General features: G+C 39.7%; 1 protein-coding gene across 6 annotated transcripts in view; it reads left to right on the forward strand.

Moving 5' to 3' along the window:
- Rbp6 (RNA-binding protein 6) overlaps positions 1-17347 on the forward strand; it is a 596225-nt gene that overhangs the window by 363228 nt on the left and 215650 nt on the right. The window lies entirely within an intron of this gene.

The raw sequence follows: 17347 nt of genomic DNA on the forward strand, positions 1-17347 counted from the left end.
TTTTCCCAGCTTTGCCTACCATCGCATTTTTACAACGCGTGCGCGCCACCCTCTCAGCCCGTTCACTCAACCCCTCTTTCCTGACCACCCTTCTAGCGTTTTATTTCGATGGCAAAATCCGAAGGAACATAATTTACGACGCGCGTATAGCCGAAATTGCGACGCACGAATGCGACCAGTAATCACGCATCTCGACAATCTAGGAAAGGTGTCTAGCAATCTCGGAACTGAAAAACATTTGCCAGAAATCGGGAAAAACAAATCTTGAATTGTGAGAAATAGAACGGTCGTTTTGGTACAGACTTGAAATCAGGACAAACGTCACTTTTATGTTGCGTATGACAACCTTGCTTGGAAGTTCCAACTAAATCTCATCTATCACAAACGCAGAATGTTTCAGTGCCAAAATTTCGAATCCCAACTTCGGAACTTTGGCTGCGAGAAATAAAATATTCTCGGAAGAAATATAAGATAGAGATAACTTCCCGACATAGACAAGGCCTCAAGACGATTTAATATCCGAGACAATGACCTATATATTTTTTATTTGTTATTTGTGATTAATTTCTCCACTAATTCTAAGTTCATTTTTACTTTAGAATGCAAAATTAATTTGATTGTCACAATATCTTTTTCTTTTATAATTTAAAGTTTTACCAAATAAATCAATGTTGTATCTTATAAAATGATCTAATAAACATTGCAATAAAATTCATGAATAAAATTCATGGATAAAGTAATGAAATAGATTTATTGGAGTTAAAAGAAACTTGAATTTAAAACCTGGATCACGAATAATAAGAATATCTTTTTAGTACCGATCGGATAATGTGATTTCTCGCAACATGATCCAATGGGTAACTTCGAATAGACAACAAATAATCGAAGTTTCTTGAATTGGTACTATCAGTTTCTCAAATTTGTTGGAATATAAAACTTATCTTACAGATCATGCAAGCTGACATGCAAATGCTTGGTACACGAAATAACACGTCTGGTATTGTGTAATGTGTATAATCCGACGAATCCAACATAAACGCCTTCATCTTTTTGGAAGACGATGTGTGAAACGAGAGATGTAATTTTCATAAAATAACGTCGGCTTTTTCCCAGACTTCGTTTTTATTTCACGTCTTCGCGCTGCAAAGGTTTGAATAAGTTGCACCCAGATACACTTTGAGATCGGAAACAATGCCAGTAAATTATTTCCTATTCGCAAGTGTTTTGCATGACACGGCAATATGTTGCAAATATAGAACAAAAATTTATGTGTTTTATTAGGTAATTATGTAATTTATGTGCTTTATTTCTTGTACGAATTAATATTCCTTATGCAAATATCTAATTCAATAAAATAGAATTTGTATTTATCATTTTCTTGAATTTAGAGATCTGAATGTGAACTTAGACTTTGCGTGATCTGTAACGTATACGTTGCGTCGAGCGAAATGCGTGACGCGGAAACGAGCGTGTTCGATCTTAAGTACTCGAAGTACGTTCAACTGACGAATGTTCTTTTTGTTATAAGAAATGAGGTTAATAGTTTGCGATTTTATGTAGTTTGCGACTACACTATGCGTTCGGTGGTATATCGGTCGCTTCGGTGGTCGGGAGTCAAGTTAATATCGCTCGCGAGGACGTATAATAGGACACTTAATACCGCCGGTTCGTCAACACCCGAAACGCACGTTAGACCCGCTGAACTTTAGGAGGAGAACGGTACTCGCCGCAAAGTTCATTGAAATGTCACCGAGTACTCCCGCGTTCGTCGTAACAACCTTCTTGAGACCGCATGCCGGAAGCGCTTTGTTACCGCACTTCCGGTCTGACGGAAATGGTGCAATGCGCTTCCGACACGGCGGAAAAGTAGCGACAGTCATTACCGAGGCCCCCCCCCTTTCCCCCTCCTGCCCGTCTTTCCCTCTTTACGCCGTTCCTTTGCTCCATTCCTTTGCTACGCTCTTTTACGGTGAACGCACGAAAAAAGACCCTGGTAAGGATTTTACCGCTTTTTGGGAAAATGCGAGGCGTACTCAGATAATTCTCTGGAAGTTTTGTAGTCAAAGAAACGAATGGGAGGTAGAAACTTGCTTGTTGCTACTGAAGATTCATTTTTAATCAAGGATATATTATTCGATCAGTGCAGGAAACAGTCTAGTTCAAATCAGGTAAATGTCACTTATAGAAAAGAAGATCGCTGAAGGAAAGGATATTAAAATCATTTATTTATGACATTACATTATTAATTAAAATTAAGTAAACCATTTTGCCAATTTACATTTAGAAATTTTAGACACTTGAAATAATTTTGCAAAGAGAAAGTCTTTTGTAAATTAATTAATATTTGGATTTTGACGGTTTAAAAATATTTTTTAATACGAAAAGTTAATATATGATAACAAATTCCGATATGACAAATAACATTAAAATTTTAAGATATAAATTTTATAATAACGTACACGTAGACAAAATGCATTTTAAAAATGTATCTTCTTGATGCAATTTGCATAATCGATCTCATTCATGAACACAGCGTTCACAGTGCAATTGCAAAGGATTGAGCTATCACATAATTTAGTTTGGCAAAGGAAAGATCGAAGTTCGGCGATAGTACAACGCAATAACCCGTAACCGCGTAACCGCGATCTGGAAAACTATAGCAAACCCGGGGATAAGGGACGGCAACTAGTGCGACGCATAAACCGCGCTGGCCATCGATGGCGCGATGTCGTCCCGTTTGTCGGAACGGGTGACTGTTCGGGACAGTAATGGCATCGCCAATCCCCGGTATAATACCCACTTGTTACTGAGTAGTAATAGGTACGTACAAGACACACGGGCGATGTATGTATGTATGCGAGAGAATATTACTCCAACCATTGCAAGCTCGAGAGGTACCGCGGAAGAAAGAAGAAATAGAGATGCAAAGAAGAGGTAGGAAGAGATAGAGAAAGCAAAAAAGAAAGAGAAATGTTGATGGAGACGAATAAGGATAAAAATGGAGGAAAAGAAAGAGAAAGAGAATGAAGAGAGAAAGAAAGAAAAGTAGATGCGCGAAAGGAAGGGAAAATCTAGAAAAAGAGAGTGGGAAAGCTGGGATAGTTGCACCATGTCTCGCGTAACGAGCTGTTGGCTCCCCAGGGTGTTCAGCTTTCCCTTCTTTATCTCTCTCTCTCTCTCTCTCTCTCTCTCTCTCTCTCTCTCTCTCTTGTCCCCCTTCGTCCACCACAGTGACGTCTCTACCTACGTGCCCTCATAGTCGTACCGCGCACTCCTATTTTCACAAACTCGTTTTGTTTTCTTCGTTGAGTAAGAGATATCCACCCACTCGAATTGAACGGGGTGCCAAGTATATCGTCGATTCTCGGCAACCCCCGATCGCACCACAGCCTCCTCCGCCTCCTTCGTGCCTTAATGTTATCTTATATGATTTGTTTGACTTTGCCTTGCGAAACCCTCCGGCTTGTCGTTCTGTCTTCCTCTCCGACGAGCATGCACGTGCAATCCGGATCCTGGAATTTACACGTTGGGGAAGTAACTTTTCAGAATATCGCGAAACGGTATCCTTTTTCCTAAATTATTGAAAACTGTTCTCAACTACATTTACGATTTAAAGTTACAATACAAAGTTCGAAAGAATAATCGAAGAAAATGTATATGTGAAAGAATAAATAAAAATAAAGATACAGTTTATAAATTAGATCGTAAACGTTATATGCTTAGTTGAGATAAAAATATTCTAGTATGATTATATTTTGATTTTAACTCTATGCTATGGGTTTGCTAAAATAATATTATTTTGATATTAATAACGTTAGAAAAATTCAAAAATTAATCAAAAATGTAAAAACGAAGATGATGAAACATTGCATATAAATGTGCAAAATAAATAAATTTATTTAAAAAACATACGTTTTGAAGAGGATTTGATTTGTAAATCAAAACGCTTCATGTAATTTTTTAAATAAATTTGTTTATTACATACATTTATAATTCTCTTAGTAGTTTTATTTTTATATTTTTATTATTTTAATGTTGCAGCCCTTTTGAGGATATAAGTCTAATCAATTAAAAATTAACTTTGTAGTATTATATAGGAAATAAATGTTACAAACGTCTAGTATATAAATCCAGTAATCAGCAAATTTCATGAATATTTAAATTAAAGCGTATGTTATAAGCTCTCACAGTTGATTGCTATAACTTTTTTTAATTTCCTCTTGGAGGTGAAGAAAATTTTACAGCAATATCATTGCAATTTAATGTAAATTGCAGAGAAAATTTTTGGTTATATTTCTTCATAATTGAAGATTATGCTATGCTCCAATTATACGCTACGCAGAAGGTCATTTCAGGAAACTTAATCAGTTTGAGGTAATGAAAGAATGAAGAATTGCAAAATTTTAAGAGTAAAAAACCGTAGTCTCCAGAACATGCAATGAATACATGAAAGGAATATGATTCTCAAAGTTCAAATGGTTAGCACTAACCATTAAATATGATGTTGAAAAAACAAGAAACAGTATCCGCAATTTTGCAGAATTCGTGTCACGACGTCCTGTACGTAAAAGTGACATAAGAGTCGTCAACGGGATCGTTAAGGGATTGACCGACGTCATTGGGGATTCTCCCATGAGGCCTATTCGTAATTCCGACCGGAGCAAGGATTACAGATGTGTGCACATCCTTTGGCCAGTCTCGCCCCCATCTCGTCCCTCGGCTCAAAAGAGACCTGTTACATACATCTGCGTGAAGCTAAATATGCTCCCGGGCAAACTCCCTGGTCGGCATTAGAGTGAAATCCCATGCATTTTATACACGCTTGGGTCATTCAGTGTGGCGGCTTCGTCGGTTATGGCGATTGTGTACCGTACGACGCCCTCTCCTGCATCCCCACAGCATCTTGTGGACACAGACTGACCCCGAGGAGTCGCCCCCTCGTTCCCGATCTAACCTTCCGGCGAAGCCATCTCTCCTTCCGCCGCTTTGACGCGCCTACTTTCCTCTTCGCTCGCTGGTCTTCCGGCTATATGGACGAGAAAAACACGGAGAAAGAGGGATGACGTGAACCGGAGGTGGAATGTTTGCGCGGCGTAAGTGGCGTCTCTACTCTCCGTGCAATGTCGTTCCTCGTCCCGAAGGCCCGTCCGAGTCTCGAGCAGGGATTGTTCACGCTATTCGTGCTATCCGAGTGCGTTTATGATTGCAGAGCTTCCCAGGGGGAGTTCCCCAGCTTATGTATTGCCAGGGAACAAAAAAAAAAAAAGATATGTCGCTCCAGGGTCACGGGGTTGGGATACGAAGACTATCACTTTTGTCACTATTAGTATAATATACTTCTGTATATATGGTTACTATCCATAAAGCAATTTTATTTTCAATACCACAGAGTATACTATGTTAGTATTAGTATCGATTTACCATCATCACTAGAAAGCGTGCAATTCTACATTTGGATATTAATACTAAAACATATTAGTTAACACTGGCTTCGCTTTATCTTTGCAATATCGCTTCCAAAATATTGACGTAATTTTGCTAATTCAGAATTAATGTGCTACCGTAACGCCAGTTCAATATTTATTTCCTAATTACCAAGATGACATCATATGTATGTACACGGTGTTTCGTCCAGGTGTTCATATCGTCATTCGTACTGGGAAATATTTCGCTAAAATCAGGGAGAATAATTAGTTCGGTCGCAGTGTCCGAGTTACAAACGAGCGAAATGACTGCAGCGACAGCCGCGGTAATGATCGGCTTCCGAAGTTACACCCGTCCGATTGTACCCTCCCTTCGCGATAAATCGCCGAGTTAATCTTCGAGGAAACTTCCTAAAACGAGCGACCGCGCACGGCTACGCCCGCGTATACTTTGACCGCGAATTGCTCCGAATCCACCACCTGTCGCAGCCGACAGTAGTTTTCCTGCCGACGGGAGACGGAAGCCTCAGATATGTTGTGCCACATTGAGATAAGCTAAGCTCCGTGATGGAGCAGCCCGTAAACTCCGGACGACCACGCCATGATGCCACCGAAATGACTGCTAGATAATGTATAGCTATACGTGATGCGCCGTCGACCTCTCGTCTCCTCTGTCTTATGCGCGTATGCATACACGTATGTAACGGGTGTTCCGGAAGCTACGTAATGTAGGAAATACGCTAGCGATAACGCTACCTCGAAACCGGCATTTGATTTCCGCAATAAAAGTTAGATTCCCGAGGAACAGGAAGCGGAGTTTACGAAATGTTACGAAATAGATTTTCATACATTACCCTGTCGATTCTTATCACTTCTTGCTTCTTCTCTGGATTAGAGTTTTTATGCAATTCCGTAATTTCACATAGGTTTTTTTAGCCTAGAGAACAGTAAATATTTACTGTCATAAAAGCTATATACATAATTAACTTCTTGCTCATTCAAGATTAGTTTTTTGATATTTATTTTAATTAGAATACCACGCGCTTTACGCACGCCACTTATTCTTTAACATTTTTTATTTTTCATTTAATTTTTTTCATTGATTCATAGATTTATAAGATATCATTTATAATTTTTCTTTATCAATAAAGGTTGTAATAAGAACATCTTGTAAAATTTATCTAAAACAATTTTGAATATACTCAAAAGAAAAGATGTTTTCATCGATATAGAAATAAATGCTAAAATATTTAAACTTGCAATTAATATTATTATTGACACTATTATACTGATTACTCTCTCAATACACACACTGTCCAAATATGGAGTTTCTATGATAACAGATATTCATGAAGCAAACACAGCGAGAGAATCAATGAGCATCGTGGAGAAGCGATAATTAAACCTCTCAACGATCTTTTTATAAGGATTATCTTTCACGACAAGAAAATATATTTTTTACAAATAATGCAAACTTGATAATTATTAATATAAATTTTATAATTATATATCGTATATACTACGTGTTGGCGTATTGAATAATTTCACGCGAAAGTTCGGAGCAAAGCTTGATCGATGTCGAGATGAAATTAGTGTAGAAATACATGTACCTCACGTATAACCCATTATAGCATAACAATTAAGTTCTCCAGACAACCAAAGAGTAGGCGAAATGTTGCAATTTTCAAGAACTCTTTGACGTCACCCGATAGCAACCGTGTCTAATACACTTAACAGCGTCGATTTTAATGACGACTCGCAATGGGCTTCGGTGAATCGAGAAGCGGAAACAATGACGCGACTCGACACAGATAGCGAGAGAAAGAGAGAGAGAAAGAGATAGAGGTAGAGAGAGAGAGAGTGAGAGAGAGGGGGGGGGGGGGCGAGGACGGAGGATAACTCTGCGCATCATGCGTCGTTTTTTTTCCGCCATGCGAGTTCCATGTCTAGCTCGAAAGCTCGAAAGCTCTTCGCCCGGCGCGTTTTTATCACCGTGCTGAATCGAAACGCGGTAAAAGAGAAGGAATGTAGCCTGTGTCTCCGCACGCGTCCTCGCGTCTCTTTCCCCTGCCTTTGTCCGTTTCGCGTTCTTCGTCCCTCCGTCTCCTTTTATATGCGCCGCGAATACGCGCGTGTCGCGTTGCGTGATGCATCCCCCTGAATAGGCCTGGTAATTGCGCGTTTAATATTTCAGAGCTTTTTCCGGGGCGCGAGCGCGCACAGAGAGTCCGCGCTCCGATTTAGCGGGGGGTCCTGTCCCGCTGCCTTTCATCGCTCATCTTTCGTCTTTCGCTCGCCGTCTGTTTGCGATGCACCGGTGAGAGTAGCAAAGCGCGCGCACTTCTGCATCCCTCACCCCTCATCCTCCGTTTCTTACTGCCTTCAACGTTATATCTTCATCCTCTGGATGTTTCTCGCCTCGTTTGCGATTTCTTGTTCATGTCGTACCTCGAGCTTCGAATTATTGAAAGATTTGTACGAACTTCAATACTTATTTTATAAATTCTGATTTTCAAGCTAATTTTCTGATTGACAATTCGTATTTATTATTCCATATTTATTTCATCATTATGAACCTTATGTGTTTCTTTGAAATGAACGAGAGAACAATGGCTTGAGTTACTGTTGAGATATTATATATACTTGTGGTAATCATTGAACTAACGACTGTTCCCACATCAACAATGCGAGACGATATCGTAGAAAATTTCGTTTTGCGGTCTTCCTGAACAATCGGCGCAAAACGGCTTTCCCAAGACGAGCGACTATATCCGTAGTCCTCAATAAGGTACAAAGGGTGGCCTAATGCGAGCTCGCCGACAAAGCGCCATTTCAGGATCGCTTCTACTCCCTTGCCCCTCTACCTCACCGTTATTCCCACCTCGAGGCGACAAAGACCCCGGCGATCTCAATCACAAATTGACAATAAAAAATGTCCAATTAACCCCGAGGAGCATCGGGGATAGATGGAATCGGCTGGAATCGGCTCGACCCCGCACACCATCGTCGGCCGTCTTTTCACCGCAACGAAACGCGGGGCGGGGACACGAGGCGGGATCGGAGCGAGAAAAGGGAGAAAACTCGCGCGAAGTTGGAAGCAATCGAGAAGGTTTAATCCCGCTCGATTGCGTTCCTTGCCCGGCAACCTCGGCCCACTCTCTCCGATCCCCCTTTTCGTCCTTTCCGTTTCGCTTCCTCCGCTACCCGGAGTCACTTTTCCCCGTTTTATTACAATCGACGACGACAGGCGTAGTAAGTGTGCGAGGGTAAAGGAGCTCCTTTTTTTTCCTCGGCGAGAGATCGTGAACCCGAGTTGATACTATATGGCTTACGCACGCATGGACACACGCATGCCTATGTGAGAAGCCGAGAGGAAGCTCGACGAAGTGCGTACTTAGATGAATGTCGCGCGAGAAAAGAAGAAGAGGACATAGGTGAAACCACTCTGTAAATATTCTACGGTTAATTTCCACGGCCGTGGGGGAACATAAGTCAGAGCGTTTAAACGAATCGATGCACGAATGTCGTGCTGTTCTTATCGTTTTTATCGATTTTCAAAGGATTTTTGTTATGTCTGTTCCAGCCGAGCTATTCGTGTCTGTTATTAAATATCTCGTAATCTGCGTGACATATACTCGCCGCTAATTTTCCAAAAGTGTTAGACGAGCGAGAGTACAGCGCGCGTTTGTCTTCATGCTTAAATTAATCCATCGCTGGACTGTAATATCCCTCGCAAAGAGACGTAGATACGCAAAAAACACGGCCGCGTAATTTGCCGAGGGAGCGCGCTCGGAAAAGGTACGACCTTCCAATTTCGTTGCGCGTTGCGAAAATCGCGCTTTCGACGTCCCGAAAATTCCTGGCCCGGCGCGTCGGGGCCAGGAATTAATCGTAAACGAATTTATCTTTGGCGCGCTCCGGGGTTGAACTAAAACGCTCAGATATTACGGGGAAGTAAGCTCGTTAGAGGGTTTACAGCATCGCCGGTGCGCGCCTCGGCTCCGGCCGGACCGTTGGTCCCCTGCCGACCCTTCGCCACCGTTAGAGCGGTAGTAGCTTGCGGTTTGGTAACCGCAGTCTCTACTGCGCTGTCGGTTGCGGATAGCCTGGACCTCGTGTGCAACCTCGCCGTCTGTTTTGCGTCGAGAGGGCTTTCAAAAACCGCGACTGCCGAACCGAACCGACGCGGCGCGGCGCGGCGCGGTGCATTGCCACCGCCTCCGAGAGCCGACGAGTTATGACGTAGTCCAACATCTACCGACAGGAAGTGGCCAGATGCACTTTGACGGTTGTCGGTAGAGTGAGGAATGCGTGTGTTACATTTGCGAAAGTCCGACTCGAAAGTGACGCGGTATATCTGTTATACTAAACGTGCAATTCTATATGATGTAAACTATCATAATGATATTCTTTATGAAGAAATTAAATGATCATTTTTATATGAGAGAAAAAAGAGAGTTATTTGATGAATTTATAATTGTGTTATGTAAAATGAGCTATTAGAACGATTCCAACAATTATTTCCAAAATTGAATATTAATACTATCTTTTTGGAATATAGAACAAGACAGTTTAATTATCTATATGTTGATTTCTGATTCGATCGCGATAACTATCGTGGCTGTAAAATATATGTAAAGTGCCTGTAAGCGTGATGCATCGATCAGAAACGACCTAGACACGAGACTCTCTAACTATAATAACTCTTACGGTAAGCCCATGTACGTTCTCGAATTAATTACGTGCTGAGATAATGCCGATCGATACGTCGTATTAATCACAACAGCGAGAGTAACACGGTTAATATTAATCAGCATTTTAGTACAGGCGCGGCGAACTATACGAGGAGACGAAAGGTAGATGGTGTTTAATATTGAAGTATATAATTATCTAACGTTGATAGCATCGAAGGCATAATTATGTGATATTGAAAATTAAATGTAATAATGATAGATTAGGTTTCAAGAGAAGCAAATAAATAAGAGAGTCTTATACCTTGGGCAAATTTAGGTGAATATTACTGTGATGAAGTTACAGTGCGAGACTCAGAGCTGCTACTGAGTGTTAAAAATTCAAAGAGTGTAAACGATCTTAATTTGATCCTTGCTGGACAAAAATTCCACGTGTGTGCGAAAGTTTTCGAAATGTTAATACTACAGCTGTACAGCTTTACAGCTGCAAAACTCTCGTAACGATACGGAGCAAATGCCTAATCCCTAGTAAAATACATTCGTTCCTTCGCCAACGTAATAGCGATAATAATTTCTTTACCGAGAAATAAATTCTCCAATGATGATTCTCTCTTTGCTTTGCCGTAATTTACATTCTTAATCAGCCATAATTTATCATACCCACAGTTTACCCACTGTGAATATTATTATGTCTTCCTCTTTCTTAAATAATTAGTAAAATTCATGCTTGACTATTCAGAGAACAATGTAAAAATTCACGAAATTAGTTAATAATTATAGAAATTATTATTAGATAAAAAATCATATGAGCTTTGTTAAAATATGTTAAAAGTTAAAAGAATATAATTTTGTTATTTATCCGTATTTCTGAATTATATTTTATTCTTGAGAAATGGTGAGCTTTAAATTAAAACTTTTGAATACGCGCATCGTATTGTTGAGAAATTATGGACTTTAAATTAAAACTTTTAGAAACGCATATTTTTTGAAAAATTAAAACTTTTGAAAATGCACAATTGAGATAAAATACGCATCCATCAAATATAAAAGTTGTTATCCGATCTCCAAGCCTCAAGTAGATCTTGACACAATTGTACTTATATATTTGGTTACTCGCGATCAGTATCGCTGACAAGAGGATGCCATGCAATATACACGAGCAATCAAATCTACGAAATCTCTTATCGAGGTCAAATTTGTTAAAGGAGACTCTCTTCCTCATCATTTCTTCCCAATTTCCTCGTCCTGTTCCGCGCGACGCGATTCCACGTGCGAGTGCCGAGTGTGCCATTTCATCTTGGCAGCGAATTAAGCTGCTTTATAAAAATGTAAAAGGATTCGCAAGCGAACCGCTTTCGCGAGCTTAGGAAGGGGAACGAGAGGTAAGGAGCAGGATGTGGGCTCGGCTCGCACGATGGAACCGAGGAATAGCAAATGCGATTGGAAGCCTCATTGTTTCTAAGAGCGGGGGCGCCCGGAGGGTGGAAACTCGAGACTCGACTAGGAGTTTAAGGCGTCGAGGAGGAGAGAGAGAGAGAGGGAGAGAGAACAGTGGGGTAGGAGGGTTCGGTTGGGGTAGGCGGTGAAGTTGAAGGTAGGAAGAGATCGCGATAGAAACGGTCGTGGGTGGCTGAGGATATTCTTTATTTATGCACGAGCGGATACGAAGACTTCCAAAGTAAGCGGCAGTAAAGGGCGCTCTCTTCGCGTTCCTCTTTGGCCGGCGGAGTACTTCGGACATTATGCGAATCGTTCGCGAACATAGCGTCAGTTACGCGGACTTTCGAATGTTTCGACATAGTAACGTCACAGTGTTCGGCACTTTGCGAGTAACTTGGTTAAGCTCTTTTGCAAAGCTATCGCTGACCTTCTTGTGCGATGTCACAAAATTTTTTACTATTGTTTCTTTTATTTCAGAATACCTTAAGCGCTATAAAAAAAATTGTTTCGCGAGATAACATTGTTTTCGTAATCGTTGAGTTATCAATTAAATAGATCGAGATAATTAAACACTGACAATGAGATTACGATATTTATTAATGATTTATAGTTTGATCAAATGATGTCGTAATGTCATATTATCGTAGTAATTTAAACATTTTTTCATCTTCACGCAAAGCAATTTTTTATTATTTGTTATTTATATTTAATTTATATAACTCAAATTCAATTCTTATCGTTTTCTTAATGATTGAAGTTATTACTATTATTGCCGTCAATATTATTGTTTTTGTATTTGACATGAAAGTTTATAGCTACGTAAGATTGACAGATGTATTTGTTGTTAAAATAAAAACTGATATCAATCAAAGATGTTGCGACAATTGTCAATTGTGTAGGCTATGTCGCAACATCTGCGACATAGTTCCCCGCAATTCCACTTTCTGTACTTATAAATTTTCGAATAACAAAAAAAAAGAACAATCAAATCTATCCACGTAGTATATCGTATCTTGAACTTTATTGATCAAGATGTCACAATATTTTTCCGCTTTTGAACGTGGAGTCGTAACTGGGTCAAAAGGAAGTCGAGGCTTCATGAAGACACGTACCGATAAACTGGCCTACACAATCGTTGTTGCAATATCTTCGATAGGACGGTATCAGTTTTTATTTTAACAACGAATTATATCTATCCATTTTACGTAGCTATAAACTTTCATATCAAACATAACAACGATAATAATATTGACAATAATAATCATAACTTCATTAAAACGAAAAGAATTGAATTTGAGTTGTATGAATCAAACATAAATTACCGAATAATGAAAAGTTGCACTGCGTGAACACGAAGAAACATTTTAAATTGTTATGATAATTAGCAGGTGTATCATTAGTAAATATTAATTAATTATAATACATTACGATAATAATCAATTACAACAACCAATTCTTCGAATAAATATAATATATACATAGGATTTAAACTCAAAAATTAGATTTTGTTATATAGTCCTTGTTCGAACCATAATTTCGCATTTTATGACTTTCTTTACTCGCGCGAAATGTCTTCGCCACAGTGAAAAAATAAAATATGCTATCAATAAAATGAAGCACCAGGAAAACAACTGAGTTGATTCCTGTCACGGTTGCCACATGAGGAGACGCATTACATATTCATTTGTGATTTCCTTTACTACGACCGCGAAGAGATACGAAGAGAGAAAGCAGGATAAAGAGAAAGCAACAATAAAAAAAGAAGAGACAGAGAAAGACGGAAAGAAGTAACGAAATAGTAAAAGACCCGTCGGAAGTTGGAATGCGAGTGCACGAAATAAGATTTCGATTCCGAGGGCATTAATTGAGCCTGGCTATGTATTTCCCTGTGGGATAGGCGGGGAACGGTGCCTTCCGCTACCAATCTCCAGGAGTTTGGATTTCAAACCGGCAGAAATGGAAGGAGGAGGAAAGAGGAGGCGGAGGACGGAGAAAGTGATGGCAAACAAGGGGAATGTCGGGGTGTGCGGGGAAGTTAAACTTGCGCCGTGTAATATGGCATAGGCACGGGATATTGGGGGAGTGGAGACTGGGGAGAAGTACGAGAGATCCGCGGTGGTAAGGTGGAGAAACGAATACAAGATAATAGAATGTGCATGTAATAACCAGAGGAAATATACACCGCGTGGTCTCATATCGCACCGCGGAAGGAAGGAAGGAAGGAAGGAAGAAATAAAGAAACGTGAGGTTGGGGGAGAGAGAGAGCCCTTTCGCGAGAGTACCGGCGTTCCCTTATATTCTTACGCTCTTCTTCTCCTTTCGACTTGTACGCGTATATGAAACTCGCATTGAATCAGTCTCACGCGCTTACGAGATACAAACCAGCATGTAATACATATTATTTCATCGTGCAATCGGAAAGCGCTGAATACATCATCGAAAACATGGAACTATGCTTTATGTACTGTGTGAAATAACAATCGTGTAATATATACGAGTAGAGAAATATAATTGATGATATACTGTGGTTTTATCACCGGATCGGAATATTGAAGCAATTTGTTAATGTCTTTATTAATAAATATATACTGTATTTAATATATATTGTATGGAATTTATACAATATGTGATACTATTGTGATACGATTGTGCAAGATGAGAGAAGTAATTAAAAGCAAGATATATTAATATGATATGTATAATGATTTCATAGGACTTATAATATCGATATTAGTGTTGTTTTTATAATAGCACATTTTTGCAGAATACAAATTAGATTACAATTAGAGACGACAGAATACAATTAGAACGTTTAAAATGTGAATAACATTAAACGTTAATATGTGAATTATATGTCGGATATGTTTTCAAAACGTGTATATATTTTTTTTTTGAAAATTAAATTTGGAAAAACTACAACTTCAACTTCATCGCACTGTGAATTTTTTATATTAGAATTTTGCAAATAATTATCTTTAGGAATAAAATCAGAAGATATCATACAAATTATGTTATTTTGGAAAACGGAACTCTCAGACTAGAGTTCGTTGCGTGTTGTCCTTTGCAGGATCCGGAGCACGTTTCGTCCGCGGGATACCGCAATTAACTGTCTACGAGCTTGTGCCAGCACGTCCTATGACAAGGATATCTGACGTGAAACGTCAGTTTGTACCTAGATATTTCTGCAAAACCTACAGCATCGAAATCACGTAGCGTCAAATTTGCAGTAATGTTCCTTTCTAAAATAAAAAAAAATTACGCACATGCATGAAAAACTTAATTTCTATTTTATTAACTGATTGAGATTACATATTTTCCTATATTTTCTCTTGCTTGTATTTCTAAAGATTAATTTTATTGAAAGGTTTCAATTTTCTTTATTCTGATTGTGACAATTATTTATAACTCGCCATTAAAAACAACCGTCACACTCTTCTTATCTTCTAGTCCCCGATATTAAAGTAATTTCCGGTAGTATGATGGACCATTCAGTATAATATATTCATAGTGTAGAGGGTAGGAACTCTCTACGGGTGGCGTAACAAAATAAAGGAAGTCTGTAACGGAGCAATCCGGAATTTAGATCTCGACCGATAAAGTTCGGATTTTCGAAGGCGACGAGTCCGTTACCGTGCGCGCGGTTCAACTTTTATTATATTAAAGTAGTAAAGCAGATAATAAAGCGAGGAATGTCCGCTCGTGTCCGTCAGGTTTATGACTGCCCGTACGACATCTTATATCGCGTACTTACGTCCGATCATAACCGGCCGCACGTATGTCGCGTGTAAGTCGCTTTCCGTCCCGTGTCTTTCGATCGCGAGGCACGTATCACGGTCGGAATCATAACAACGAATGGCCACAATTTTCCCGTTATAAACCGCGCAATGACACAGCCTCCCTCCTGGCGTCTCGAATAAAGCCCGTAAAAAGAAATGTAGAAGCGCATATATTTAACGCGATATCTTGGGAGGCTGACAGTCAGTCGTGACAAAAATGGCGTGGTGCCTTACTTTGTATCACAAACAACTTGAGAAAGACAAATCATGTCTATGTCCTGAAATTATATTCAAGATTTATGAAGAGCTAATTAAAAAAAATGTTATTTATATATATATATATATATATATATATATATATTGTTTTGGAGAATAGCATATTATATCAGCATTACATTTATCAATATTAACAATATTGATATTTATCTTAGAAATTTTTATCTTTGAAAATTGAAAATATTTTTTCACGCTGCATAACTAGAAATATCTTTCGAAATAAGTCATCGAATATTATAATTCTTTTACACTCATAAGCATATACCTGCATATATCGTTCTTAGAAATTGTGTAATGATATAGATACTACATTATCATTAGAATGGGTGATGTAGTGTACGTGTGTATGTGGGGGGAGGGAGGGGGGGGGGCTCGGGAGTATCCCGATTATTTACAGCCTACGCGTTAGACCATGCGCAACCATGAAGAGGTGGCTTTGGGTGGTAAGCGCGACGGATAAGGAGAGCGCGATTGATACGCCGTCAGAACGGAACCCGTACAGTACCCGAATGCGCAGATCGCTCCCGATGTTGATTGAAGTGTAACGGAGATAACTCGAGTCGTGGGTAACGGAGCGCGGATGCACCTGCTCGCACGAGTGCGGGCGTGCAGAGATTAGCGAAAGGCCGTGTAATGGAGTTAGGCGGTAACTCAAAAAGGATCACGCTTCGCTGGAACGATTCGCGGCCGCTGGACCGGTTTCGATCTTCCGGCAGAGCCACGCGCCGCCCGGCTAATTCCTGATATAATGCACCATGTGATTTATATCGGGCTCCTTGTCTTGTCTTTGTTTACGTAATAGCCGCCACCCGCTGGAGTCCAGCCAACCATGTCCGATGGCGATAAACGTTTGCGTCCCGCTCGATCAAAGTCGCGCCTGATAAGTGTGAGAAAATAAATCAGGAGTGAGAGAAGTGACCCGCGCGCGCGCACGCGATATTTGTATCATTTAATATAATTTTAATTTCTTTTTGCGTTGCCTAGCACGTGTCATTTGTTATCTGGGTTAATTAAAGGTTTAGGATAAAATTTTGGGCCGATTTTGTATTTCCTTTGATTCAAATTTCGCCGGATCGATTAAATATCGTTATAATACTTTTATTTTACACAAAAATAATAGTTTTTTGATGGATTAGATATATTTTATAATAATCACCGCGTAGAAATATTAGAAATTAAAATGATTACGAAAATAATTTGTGGAATATTCAATAGATATTAAGAAGATATTAAGATTTTTTCTTAAATGCAATCAATCTTATCTCAAGGATACGAAATATCCTCCATTATAATTTCCCAAAAAGTCATAAATAAAAATCATTCAAATTCGTTGACAAACTGTCTCATGCGCCATTATCCAATCTCGATATTAAGTCGATCAGAATATTATCGCGACGGATATTGCTTAAAAGTCTTCGCGGATCGGAGAGTGTCGCGTGCGTTACCGAGGTGGAAATGGGAGGTCTTGGTAGCGGGTAGCTCGCGCAGTGTTATGGCAATCTAAGTTGGCATGTTTAGTCAGCTCGAATAAAGCGTGCCGGTACCGGGTCTGATAGCTGGCTGAGTCAACATACACGTATTTGCCGTGGCATCGCTACGAAGCCATCCGGTTGAAGCCCAGCCGGTGAATCAGGTAAGGAAGAGGGAGAGATGAAGATGAGAAGCTAGATGAGAGAAAGAGACGTGGAGAGTGAGAAACGGAGAACATGAGTGGAAGAGCTTGGGGAAGAGGGGAAGGAGA

Source organism: Pogonomyrmex barbatus, unplaced genomic scaffold (genome assembly GCF_055798465.1).
Source record: "Pogonomyrmex barbatus isolate J1 unplaced genomic scaffold, ASM5579846v1 scaffold3, whole genome shotgun sequence".
NCBI classification, from domain to species: domain Eukaryota; kingdom Metazoa; phylum Arthropoda; class Insecta; order Hymenoptera; family Formicidae; genus Pogonomyrmex; species Pogonomyrmex barbatus.